Genomic DNA, 12,149 nt, shown 5'->3' with positions numbered 1-12,149 from the left:
GGGGGGGGGGGGGGGGGGGGGGGTGAGATATAAACTGGGTAAGTAGAGTTTGTTGATATGGAGGGATCCTCTCCAGTGATATAGGATTTAACACCCTGGCAAGGGCCCCAGAGGATGGTTCCAATATGCTGATGGGACAGTACTTGAAAGATTCGAAAAAGCAATGATCCAAACTGAACAATGTAGAGATGCCAGAACTGCCACTGCAAACTGGAGGGAAGGACAGAAAGGCTCAGAGGAGTAGGCATACTAGAACATGCCTACTGTATATGACAGGAAAACCCACAAGCTGCCCATGTTCCTTGGGAAGGCCTGGAGAACTCTCCATTTAGCACGGAGATAAGAAAAGTGTTGGTGGGGGAGCAATGGTATCACGAGCAGCTCAATAGTGGCTGTTACAGAACTGGGCTCCATAGAAGAATTTGGAGAATAAAATTCCAGAGTAGCAAAGACCGATGGAAGCACTCAACCCTAAGAAATAAGATGGTGCAATTTCCATAAAGGGCAACAAGGTCACAATAGCAGCCAGGGGGCTTGACCTGCAGGGACCCAGGCAGATGGCTCATCAAACATAGAAATCATGGGGACAAATTAGGACAGCCAGCTAGGTTTTGCTTAATATACCCAATCAAAAGACATCAAGAATGGATGAGCAAAAGAATGAGGTCAGAGATATTCATGGGCATAGGACCGAGGCAGTGACACTGGGTCCAGTGCTCAGAAGGGCCCTGTGCTTGGGGTTTAATGCTCTGTGCTTGCTATCTTGAAATTCTTTTTTTTTTCTTTTTTTTTTTGGCCACACCGCGCAGCTTGCGGTATCTCAGTTCCCCAACAAGAGATAAAACCCATGCCCTCGGCAGTGAAAGCGCAGAGTCCTAAACACTGGACCACCAGGGAATTCCCACCATCTTGAAATTCTTAATCGCACTTGCCATCTTGAAATTCTTAATTTTTCTTTGAATCTGCTTTGTAAAGGAAGTCCTATGTAAGTTAAGACAAGAGAGAGACACAGGGACTTGGAGGCTTGGCTCAGAGGCAGTGCCATCTCCCACTGCCTCCTCACCTCCTTTACCCCCTGACACCCCACATTCTGCGCAGCCTCTCCCTCCCTGACCCCTCCAATGACTGCTGCGGCCCTCCACTCCTGGCAGCGGCCTAAGAGCAGGCACAGGGAAAGGTAGGGACAGGCACACAGGCTTCCCAGGGCAGGGTTTGGTGGCAGCCGTCCCTGCCCTTGGCACATTCAGCTGGCACTGGGCAAGAACAAGCCTCTCACCTACTCCCGATGCAGGTACCTAGACATCCCAGCACGGAGGTTGGTGAACCCTTAGGATTTCCTTCCACTGAGCGTTGGAGCAGGTGGCCTGTGAGAAGGGAAGATTCCCGGCACAACTTCCCCAGCCAGGACACGGCACATCAGGTGCTCAGCGCATCCTTATGCTTCATGCACCCTCCTTCCAGCCTTCCTGAGTCTGGCTTGTGTTCGTCTCTTCTGACTAACTGGAGGCACCTTCTGGGGAGGAGCCATAAAAAAACAAATTGTGTCATTTTGGTGATTCCACATCCAAGTTAAACACTCTGATATTGGCATTGCACAAGATAAAGAGGAATGGTAAAATTTATTAAATTTAAATTTTACATTTTCCTTTACTTAGAACTACATTAAATACCAGATTAAAAAAGAAAAACATGGCAGGTTAAGGGAGAGATTGTGGAAGAAAGGAAAAGGTTTTTGTTTTTTTGTTTGTTAAAGAATCAATTTTATTTATTATATTTAGTTTTTGGTTGCATTGGGTCTTCGTTGCTGCACACGGGCTTTCTGTAGTTGTGGTGAGCGGGGGCTACTCTTCATCGTGGTGTGCGGGCTTCTCACTGCGGTGGCTTCTCTTGTTGCGGAGCACAGGCCCTAGGCACGTGGGCTTCAGTAGTTGTGGCACCCAGGCTCAGTAGTTGTGGCACACGGGCTTAGTTGCTCTGTGGCATGTGGGATCTTCCCGGACCAGAGATTAAACCCGTGTCCCCTGCATTGGCAGACAGATTCTCAACCACTGTGCCACCAGGGAAGTCCCAGGAAAAGGTTTTATAAGTTAGTATCTTCAGCACCACTTTTCCCTTTCTGTTTTGAACGAAGGGTCCCCCCATTTTCATTTTGCTCTGGATCCCACAAATTACATAGCTGGCCCTGCTCACTCTTTTCCTGAGAGCACTGACTCCAATAAATCACTTGAACAATGCCCCTATTCCTGTCCCAGACTTGGCTTCTAGGACCCTGACATAAGACACATGCAACTTATCCAGGAAAGAAAAAACTAGAATTCTCCCCCCCCCAAAAAAAACCACAGAAGCAGCAAGAGACAAGGCATTCATTGTGTCCCGTGGCCAGAGCAGAATCCAGTCTCTGCAACTGTCACACCTTCTCCTCCTTGCATCTCACCCTGAGCTCCTCTCTGAAATGGCGTTAGCAGGGTGATCGCTGAGGTTCTCTGATAATAACAGCTACCGCTTACTGAGCACAATCCACGTGTCAGACAGGTGCTTCCCACGCCTTATGGTCAATCCACAGGTCAACCCTAAGCAGCAGGTAACAGGATCCCCATGTTACAGACAGGACATAGCCTCATGGGGTGAAGCCCAAGGTCACTCATCCAGCAAGTGACAGACCCAGGGTTAGGCTCCAGGGCCTTTGCTTTTCATCACCAGGCTACCCAGCTTCTGCTGCCCCGGTGCTAGCACTGGAGCCAGAGGGGTGCAAAAGACATGGTCCTTACAAGGGCACACCTTTTTTTCTTTTTTTCCTCCTTAAAATTTTTTTATTGTTTTCTTCTGCTTACAAAACTAACATAGGATTATTATAAAAATAAAGATAGAATACAAACACTGCAAGTTCCTATTTACACGTATTCCAGGCTGAACGATATTTCTAAACATTCTGCATTCAATCAGAAACTCCCAAAATAGAGATGGAACTCAAATTCAGCCCAAATCTGTTCCCCACCCCCACAAACGCACTTAACATTACTGGCAGGGTCAGTCCAGCCTCCTGGAATCAGACAGCTCTAGTGACAAGGCTCTCACTTCTTTTTTTTGCGGTAAGCGGGCCTCTCACTGTTGTGGCCTCTCCCGTTGCGGAGCACAGGCTCCGGACGCGCAGGCTCAGCGGCCATGGCTTACGGGCCCAGTCGCACTGCGGCATGTGGGATCTTCCAGGACCAGGGCACAAACCCGTGTCCCCTGCATCGGCAGGCGGACTCTCAACCACTGCGCCACTAGGGAAGCCCCAAGGCTCTCACTTCTATACTAGGAATTTCCAACTATATTTCTCCAGCAAATTGGAAATCATGTCCTCACCATCTGTTCCTCCATAACCACCTCTCTTTGGTCTAGTTCTGCCCTGAGAACACACCTAACCAGACGAGATAAGACAAGCAGCCCAGAGACGGCCCCTCCAGATGGGGACGAACACTGCTGGTCTCCCTAAGAGCTTCCGCTAGGGCATGGCTTCCAGACCCCCTCACATCCTGTGTGCCTCTTCCACTCACTCCAGCCCAACAAAGTCAGATCCATGACTCAGGACTCTCTTGATTCCAAGTGTCAAAAACCCAAGTCAACCTGATTTAAGAAAAGAAAAAAAAAAATGGAGACACTGGATTTATTGGCTCAAGTACCTGAAAATCCAAGCCTGACAGGGAGGAACTCAAATGACATTATGAGCATGGGGGTCTCCCGTCACACTGCCTCCACTCTGCAGTAAGCTCTCTCGTAAGCTCTCTCTAGAGGTTTGAGGCAGGAACAGGCTTACATCCCCAGAGCTTACCATCCCTGGGGGAAAAGAAGGCCAATACAAGCATCAAAATTGAGACCTGCTGGCCCAGATTTGGATCATATTGTCATCCTTGAACCAACCATTGTGCTCAGAGGAATGAGACACCTACCTGGACCTGGAACAGGGACTGAGACCAGGAGAAGGTTAGTTTCTCAAAGGAAAAAATGTCAAGTTACTTTTACAAGAAATGAGAATAGATGTTGGGCAGGCAAAACCCACAGATGCCTTCCAAACACTCACAGACAAAAGCATGGTACTATGCAGTCCCATGTGGTCTGACAAGCCCAATGACGGTGAGATTCTAAGTCTTTTTGTCCTACCCAAAGGAGGAAGATGGTTTCTGGGATTCCAATGAGAGCTGGGTATGACTTGGGTTCAAGTTCAAACTTTTCCTTTTTATCTCTTCTTACTTCTTCCTTCCCCAACCCACTGACACTGACCTAGACTCCATCCTGTTGAAACCAGAGGCAAAGAGAAAGGAGACACATGGTATGCCAAGGGACCTGATTCCGTTGACCTCCCAGAACCTTGGAGAACTGCCAATCCCAAAGACCCTCCTTTCAGGGGAAAAGGAATTAAGGACTAATAGAATTATTTCAAGGTGCTCAGGGAAACTGATGGAGGAGGATCTGTTTCCAAGCAATCCGTTTACACCACTCACTTTATATAATGCAGATGCTTCTGTACAGGTTAGTAACCTTTAAAAAAAAATCAAGTTAGTGTTTAAATGCACTGTGAAAAAGACACTATAGGGCTTCCCTGGTGGCGCAGTGGTTGAGAGTCCACCTGCCGATGCAGGGGACATGGGTTCATGCCCCAGTCCTGGAGGATCCCACATGCCGCAGAGCGGCTGGGCCCGTGAGCCATGGCTGCTGAGCCTGCGCGTCCAGAGCCTGTGCTCCACAACAGGAGAGGCCACAACAGTGATAGGCCCGCATACCGCAAAAAAAACAAAAACAAAAACAAAAAAACCACAATACTATTTATAGTAACACCTAAAGAAATTACTTAAGTATAAATCTAACAAAATATGTACAAGATCTATATGAGAAAAACTATAAAACTCTGATGAATGAAATTAAAAAACTAAATAAATGAAGAGATATTCCATGTTCATGGAAAGGAAGAATCAATCCTGTCAAGATGTCAGCTCTTCCCAATATTATCTATGAATTCAACACAATCCAACAACAACAACAACAACAACAAAAAAACTAGCTCCCATTTATTAAGTATCCTCTATTTGCAGGAATATTTTAAAACTCTATGAAGTACATATTATCCCCATTTTACAGATAAGAAAACTGAGTCTCAGAACCTACCCAAGCTTCCAAGGGCAATAAGTGACAGAGCAAGGGTTTGAACCCAGGTCTGTCTGCCTCCAAAGCCCCCATTGTGTTTTCAATCACACTCTAAAGGAAAGGAATCCCATGGCAATGCTTTTTATAACATTCTTGATAATGCCTCAGAATATCAATCTTGTATATGTAAGTTTTCATATCCAAATTTGTTTACAGTGAAGTGCACCTGTGGGTTATTCTGATGGTTACTGGGAATAATCAGTATTGAATTCTTCCCAACAATGAGGTTACAGACAAACATGACTTTGTTCATCCCCTTGAACATGCTCTGTGCTCCACTGAGCCCTCCATGTATAGTTTAACACGTGGTCAAGAACATCAGCTATGGTGTCAGATTGCAAGACCCAGCTCCAACCAGCTGAATTGACCCTGAAAAAGTAGCTCATCCATTTAGGACCTTAGTTGTCCCTTCCATAAAATCAACACAACAATAGGACCTGTCATGGGATTTTTATGACGATCAAACAAAATCATCTAAGCAAAACTCTTAGCACCATACCTGGTACATAGTAAGTATTCCATAAATGTTCCTACCAGACTGTAAGCAACTTGAAGGCAGGAGTGTGTGTGTGCTTTTCCTGACCACTGCAACCCTAGAACCTAGTTCAAGACCTTGCACATTATAGACACTCAATAAACATTTGTTGAGTTAATACCTTATTAAAGCTAGCTCACTTAATCCTGAACAAATCTATGAAGTAGGGACAGACAAGAAACACAATTCTTTTAAATGTAAAATCATTTAGGTAGTGCTAAGTTCTAGAAAGAAAAACAAAGAGAAGGGCAGAAAGTGACAGGGAAAAGGGGGGAAGATATGTCATAGATAGCCAAGAGCTAAATCAAGGTAAGGACAAAGCCAATGGAGGAGTGTTATGGACAAATGTTTGCATCCCCCCAAAATCCAGAATGAAGCCCTAACGCCTAGTGTGGCTGTATTTGGAAATAAGGCCACTAGGGAAGCAATGAAGGTGAAATGAGATCATAAGGATGGGGCTCTGATCCAATAGGATTAGTGTCCTTGTAAGAAGAAACACCAGAGAGCTTGCTCTCCCTGCCCCTCTGTACACAGGCTTGGAGGAAAGCCCATGTGAGCACACAGTGAGATGGAGGCCACCTACAAGCCCAGAGAAGAGGCCTCAGAATGAAACCTACCTTGTCAGCAGCTTAACCTTGGACTTCTCAGTCTCCAGGCTTGTGAGACATAAGTTTCTGTTTAAGCTACCCAGACTGTGGTATTTTATGACGGCTCGAGCTAAAATAAAGCATGTTCTAGTAAAAGGGAACATCAAATGCAAAGGCCCTGAAGGAAAACAAGGTCCTACAGTATAGCACAGGGAACTATATTCAATATCCTGAGATAAACCATAATGGAAAAGAATATAAAAAAGAATATATAGGCACTTCTCTGGTGGTCCAGTGGCTAATACTCCATGCTCCCAATGCGGGGGGCGGAGGGGGGGTGCTCGGGTTCAATCCCTGGTCAGGGAACTAGATCCCACATGCCTCAATGAAGAGCCTGCATGCCACAACTAAAGATCCTGCATGCCGCAACTAAGACTGGGTGCAGCCAAATAAATAAATAAATATTTTTTTTAAGAATGTATATATGTGTATAACTGAGTTAGCCTGCTGTACAACAGAAATTAATACATTATAAATCCACTGTATTCAATAAAAGAAGAAATTTAAAAATAAATAGATAAATAACAAAGACCTACTGTATAGCACAGAAACCTATACTCAATATTTTGTAATAACCTATATGGGAAAAAGAATCATATATATATTCATATTTATTATATATATATGCTTTGCTGTATATGGCCTTTATTATGTTGAGGTAGGCTCCCTCTATGCCCACTTTCTGGAGAGTTTTTATCATAAATGGGTGTTGAATTTTGTCAAAAGCTTTTTCTGCATCTATTGAGATGATCATATGGTTTTTTTCTTCAATTTGTTAATATGGTGTATCACATTGATTGATTTGCGTATATTGAAGAATCCTTGCATCCCTGGGATAAATCCCACTTGATCATGGTGTATGATCCTTTTAATGTATTGTTGGGTTCTGTTTGCTGGTATTTGGTTGAGGATTTTTGCATCTATATTCATCAGTGATACTGGTCTGTAATTTTCTTTTTGGGTACTATCTTTGTCTGGTTTTGCTATCAGGGTGATGGCGGCCTCATAGAATGAGTCTGAGGTGTTCCTTCCTCTGCGGTTTTTTGGAAGAGTTTGAGAAGGATGGGTGTTGGCTCTTCTCTAAATGTTTGATAGAATTCACCTGTGAAGCCATCTGGGCCTGGATTTTTGTTTGTTGGAAGATTTTTAATCAGTTTCAATTTCATTAATTGTGATTGGTCTGTTCATATTTTCTATTTCTTCCTGGTTCAGTCTTGGAAGGTTATATCTTTCTAAGAATTTGTCCATTTCTTCCAGGTTGTCCATTTTATTGCCATAGAGTTGCTTGTAGTGGTCTCTTAGGATGCTTTGTATTTCTGCAGTGTCTGTTGTAACTTCTCGTTTTTCATTCCAAATTTTCTTGATTTGAGTCCTCTCCCATTTTTTCTTGAGCCTGGCTAAAAGGTTTATCAATTTTGTTGATCTTCTCAAAGAACCAGCTTTTAGTTTTATTGATCTTTGCTACTGTTTTCTTTGTTTCTATTTCATTTCTTTCTGCTCTGATCTTTATGATTTCCTTCCTTCTACTAACTTTGGGTTTTGTTTATCCTTCTTTCTCTAGTTCCTTTAGGTGTAAGGTTAGATTGTTTGAGATTTTTCTTGTTTCTTGAGGTAGTCTTGTATTGCTATGAACTTCCCTCTTAGAACTCTTTTTGCTGCATCCCATAGGTTTTGGATCAGCGTGTTTTTGTTGTAATTTGTCTCTAGGTATTTTCTTATTTCCTCTTTGATTTCTTCAGTGATCTCTTGGTTATTTAATAACGTATTGTTTAGCCTCCATTTGTTTGTGATTTTTACGTTTTTTTCCCTGTAATTGATCTCTAATCTCATAGCATTGTGGTCCGAAAAGATGCTTGATATGATTTCAATTTTCTTAAATTTACTGAGGCTTGATTTGTGACCCAAGATGTGATCTATCCTGGAGAATGTTCCATGTGCTCTTGAGAAGAAAGTGTAATCTGCTGTTTTTGGATGGAATGTCCTATAAATATCAATTAAATCTATCTGGTCTATTGTGTCATTTAAAGCTTGTGTTTCCTTATTAATTTTCTCTTTGGATGGTCTGTCCATTGGTGTAAGTGAGGTGTTAAAGTCCCCCACTGTTATTGTGTTACTGTCAATTTCCTCTTTTATAGCTGTTAGCAGTTGCCTTATGTATTGAGGTGCTCTTATGTTGGGTGCATATATATTTATAATTGTTACTTCTTCTTGGATTGATCCCTTGATCATTATGTAGTGTCCTTCCTTGTCTCTTGTAACATTCTTTATTTTAAAGTCTATTTTATCTGATATGAGTATTGCTGCTCCAGCTTTCTTCTGATTTCCATTTGCATGGAATATCTTTTTCCATCCCCTCACTTTCAGTCTGTATGTGTCCCCAGGTCTGAAATGGGTCTCTGTAGACAGCATATATATGGGTCTTGTTTTTGTATCCATTCAGCAAGCCTGTGTCTTTTGGTTGGAGCATTTAATCCATTCACATTTAAGGTAATTATTGATATGTATGTTCCTATTACCATTTTCTTAATTGTTATGGGTTTGTTTCTGGACCCATTGTTATGGGTCCTTTTCTTCTCTTGTGTTTCCCATTAGAGAAGTTCCTTTAGCATTTGTTGTAGAGCTGGTTTGGTGGTGCTGAATTCTCTTAGCATTTGCTTGTCTGTAAAGCATTTGATTTCTCCGTCAAATCCTTGCGGGTAGAGTAATCTTGGTTGTAGGTTCTTCCCTTTCATCACTTTTATATCATGCCACTCCCTTCTGGCTTGTAGAGTTTCTGCTGAGAAATCAGCTGTTAACCTTATGGGGGTTCCCTTGTATGTTATTTGTCGTTTTTCCCTTGCTGCTTTCAATAATTTTTTTTGTCTTTAATTTTTGCCAATTTGATTACTATGTGTCTAGGTATGTTTCTCTTGGGTTTATCTTGCCTGGGACTCTCTGCGCTTCCTGGACTTGGGTGGCTCTCTCCTTTCTCATGTTAGGGAAGTTTTCGACTATAATCTCTTCAAATATTTTCTCTGGTTCTTTCTCTCTCTCTTCTCCTTTTGGGACCCCTATAATGCGAATGTTGTGGTGTTTAATGTTGTCCCAGAGGTCTCTTAAGCTGTCTTCATTTCTTTTCATTCTTTTTTCTTTATTCTGTTCCGTGGCAGTAAATTCCACCATTCTGTCTTTCAGGTCACTTATCCGTTTTTCTGCCTCAGTTATTCTGCTATTGATTCCTTTTAGTGTATTTTTCATTTCAGTTATTGTATTGTACATCTCTGTTTGTTTGTTCTTTAATTCTTCTAGGTCTTTGTTAAACATTTCTTGCATCTGCTTGACCTTTGCCTCCATTCTTTTTCAGAGGTCCTGGATCATCTTCACTATCATTATTCTGAATTCTTTTTCTGGAAGGCTGCCTATCTCCACTTCATTCAGTTATTTTTCTGGGGTTTTATCTTGTTCCTTCATCTAGTACAAAGTCCTCTGCCTTTTCATTTTGTCTATCTTTCTGTGAATGTGGTTTTCCCTCCACAGGCTGCAGAACTGTAGTTCTTGCTTCTGCTGTCTGCTCTCTGGTGGATGAGGTTATCTAAGAGGCTTGTGCAAGCTTCCTGATGGGAGGGACTGGTGGTGGGTAGAGCTGGGTGTTGCTCTGGTGGGCAGAGCTCAGTAAAACTTTAATCCGCTTGTCTGCTGATGGGTGGGGCTGGGTTCCCTCCCTGTTGGTTGTTTGGCCTGAGGTGACCCAGCACTGGAGCCTACCCGCTCTTTGGTGGGGCTAATGGCAGACTCTGGGAGGGCTCACGCCAAGGAGTACTTCCCAGAACTTCTGCTGCCAGTGTCCTTGTCCCCACGATGAGCCACAGCCACACCCCACCTCTGCAGGAGACCCTCCAACACTAGCAGGTAGGTCCGGTTCAGTCTCCTATGGGGTCACCGCTCCTTACCCAGGGTCCCGATGTACACACTACTTTGTGTGTGCCCTCCAAGAGTGGAGTCTCTGTTTCCCCCAGTCCTGTCGAAGTCCTGCAATCAAATCCCTCGTCTTCAAAGTCTGATTCTCTAGGAATTCCTCCTCCCGTTGCCGGACCCCCAGGTTGGGAAGCCTGACATGGGCCTCAGAACCTTCACTCCAGTGGGTGGACTTCTGTGGTATAAGCGTTCTCCAGTTTGTGAGTCATCCACCCAGCAGTTGTGGGATTTGATTTGATTGTGATTGCGCCCCTCCTACCGTCTCACTGTGGCTTCTCCTTTGTCTTTGGATGTGGGGTATCTTTTTTGGTGAGTTCCAGTGTCTTCCTATCTATGATTGTTCAGCAGTTCGTTGTGTTTCCAGTGCTCTCGTAAGAGGAGTGAGCACACGTCCTTCTACTCCGCCATCTTGAACTAATCTCTCACTTTGCTGTATACCTGAAACTAATACAACATTGTAAATCAACTATATTCTATATTTCAATTAAAAACAAAAAAAAGGCCTTGTAGGAGCTTGGTAGTCAAGTAACAGCAGAAGGCTGGTAAATGAGCAAGAGAGAAAGTAGTAAGACAAGACTTCCCTGGTGGCACAGTGGTTAAGAATCTGCCTGCCAATGCAGGGGACACAGGTTTGATCCTTGGTCCGGGAAGATCCCACCTGCCACAGGGCAACTAAGCCCATGCACCACAGCTACTGAGCCTGTGCACTACAGCCTAAGAGCCACAACTACTGAGCCCACACGCCGCAACTACTGAAGCTTATGCGCTCTAGGGCCTGCATGCTGCAATTACTGAGCCCACATGCTGCAACTATTGAAGTCCACGTGCCTAGAGCCCATGCTCCGCGACAGAAGAAGCCACCACAATGAGAATCTCACACACCACAACCAAGAGTAGCCCCTGCTCACCACAAGGAGAGAAAGCTCGCGTGCAGCAGTGAAGACCCAATGCAGCCAAAAACAAAAAAGTAGTAAGACAGAGGATCAGAGAGCCAGGCCCGTCCTGCCCCACAGGCTCTGATACCAGGGGAAAGCCACTACCCCAGATGAAATCATTATCATCATCACCATAATATTTAGCAAGGACAACTGATTCTTTCTCAGACTTATATAAAGTATAAACAAAGGCCTTTTGGGAAAACTAAGATATTTTTCTAGTTCTATGGATAAATCATATTCTTGCCATGCAAATTCAGTTTCTACACTAATCAGACTGCTATGTCCATGACCCATTGTGATACGGTAGAGCAACCGGTGGAAACAGAATCCCTTCCTCGCCCTCAGACAATGCCAATGCCAATGCCAAATGTGTTCCAACTATGACCTACCAAAGCCATAACCCTCAACCCAAGCTAGGGCCCACATGAAAGGTACTAGGGAAAGGTTCCGATTTCCCTGCACTATCAGATCTGGTTAAGACTGTTGTTCTTCACACCAGGGTGGATCAGCAGACCTAGTTAATGCTGAAATCACTGGAGGTAATTAGGCAGGACTGGGCTTGGCCTCAGAGAGGAAGGGACGAGGGGGCTATGCAGATTTTCCTTTCTTCAGTGTCAACATTATAAAATTGGCATTGGTACCTACTTCCTCCTGATGCCATTTAGTTTTGGAGGCAAAAACCCAGGGGAAAGGAGTCAGATGGATTGGGAAGTCAGATGCAGAGGTCAACGTTGGGGTCTGTAGTTTTATGCAAAAATGTCTGCTTTTTATCTAAAGTGGGGGTTTGCAACTGGGATCGATTTTGCCCACTCCCACCCGCCTGGGGCCCTTTTGGCAACATGTGGAAACATTGTCCTCGGGCTATGTCATTCTTTCAAAGGTTGTGTGCCC

Source organism: Lipotes vexillifer, unplaced genomic scaffold, assembly GCF_000442215.2.
Source record: "Lipotes vexillifer unplaced genomic scaffold, Lipotes_vexillifer_v1.1 scaffold370, whole genome shotgun sequence".
In the NCBI taxonomy this organism is placed as follows: domain Eukaryota; kingdom Metazoa; phylum Chordata; class Mammalia; order Artiodactyla; family Lipotidae; genus Lipotes; species Lipotes vexillifer.
The sequence above is the reverse complement of the archived record's forward strand: the minus strand, read 5'-3'. Positions refer to the sequence as shown.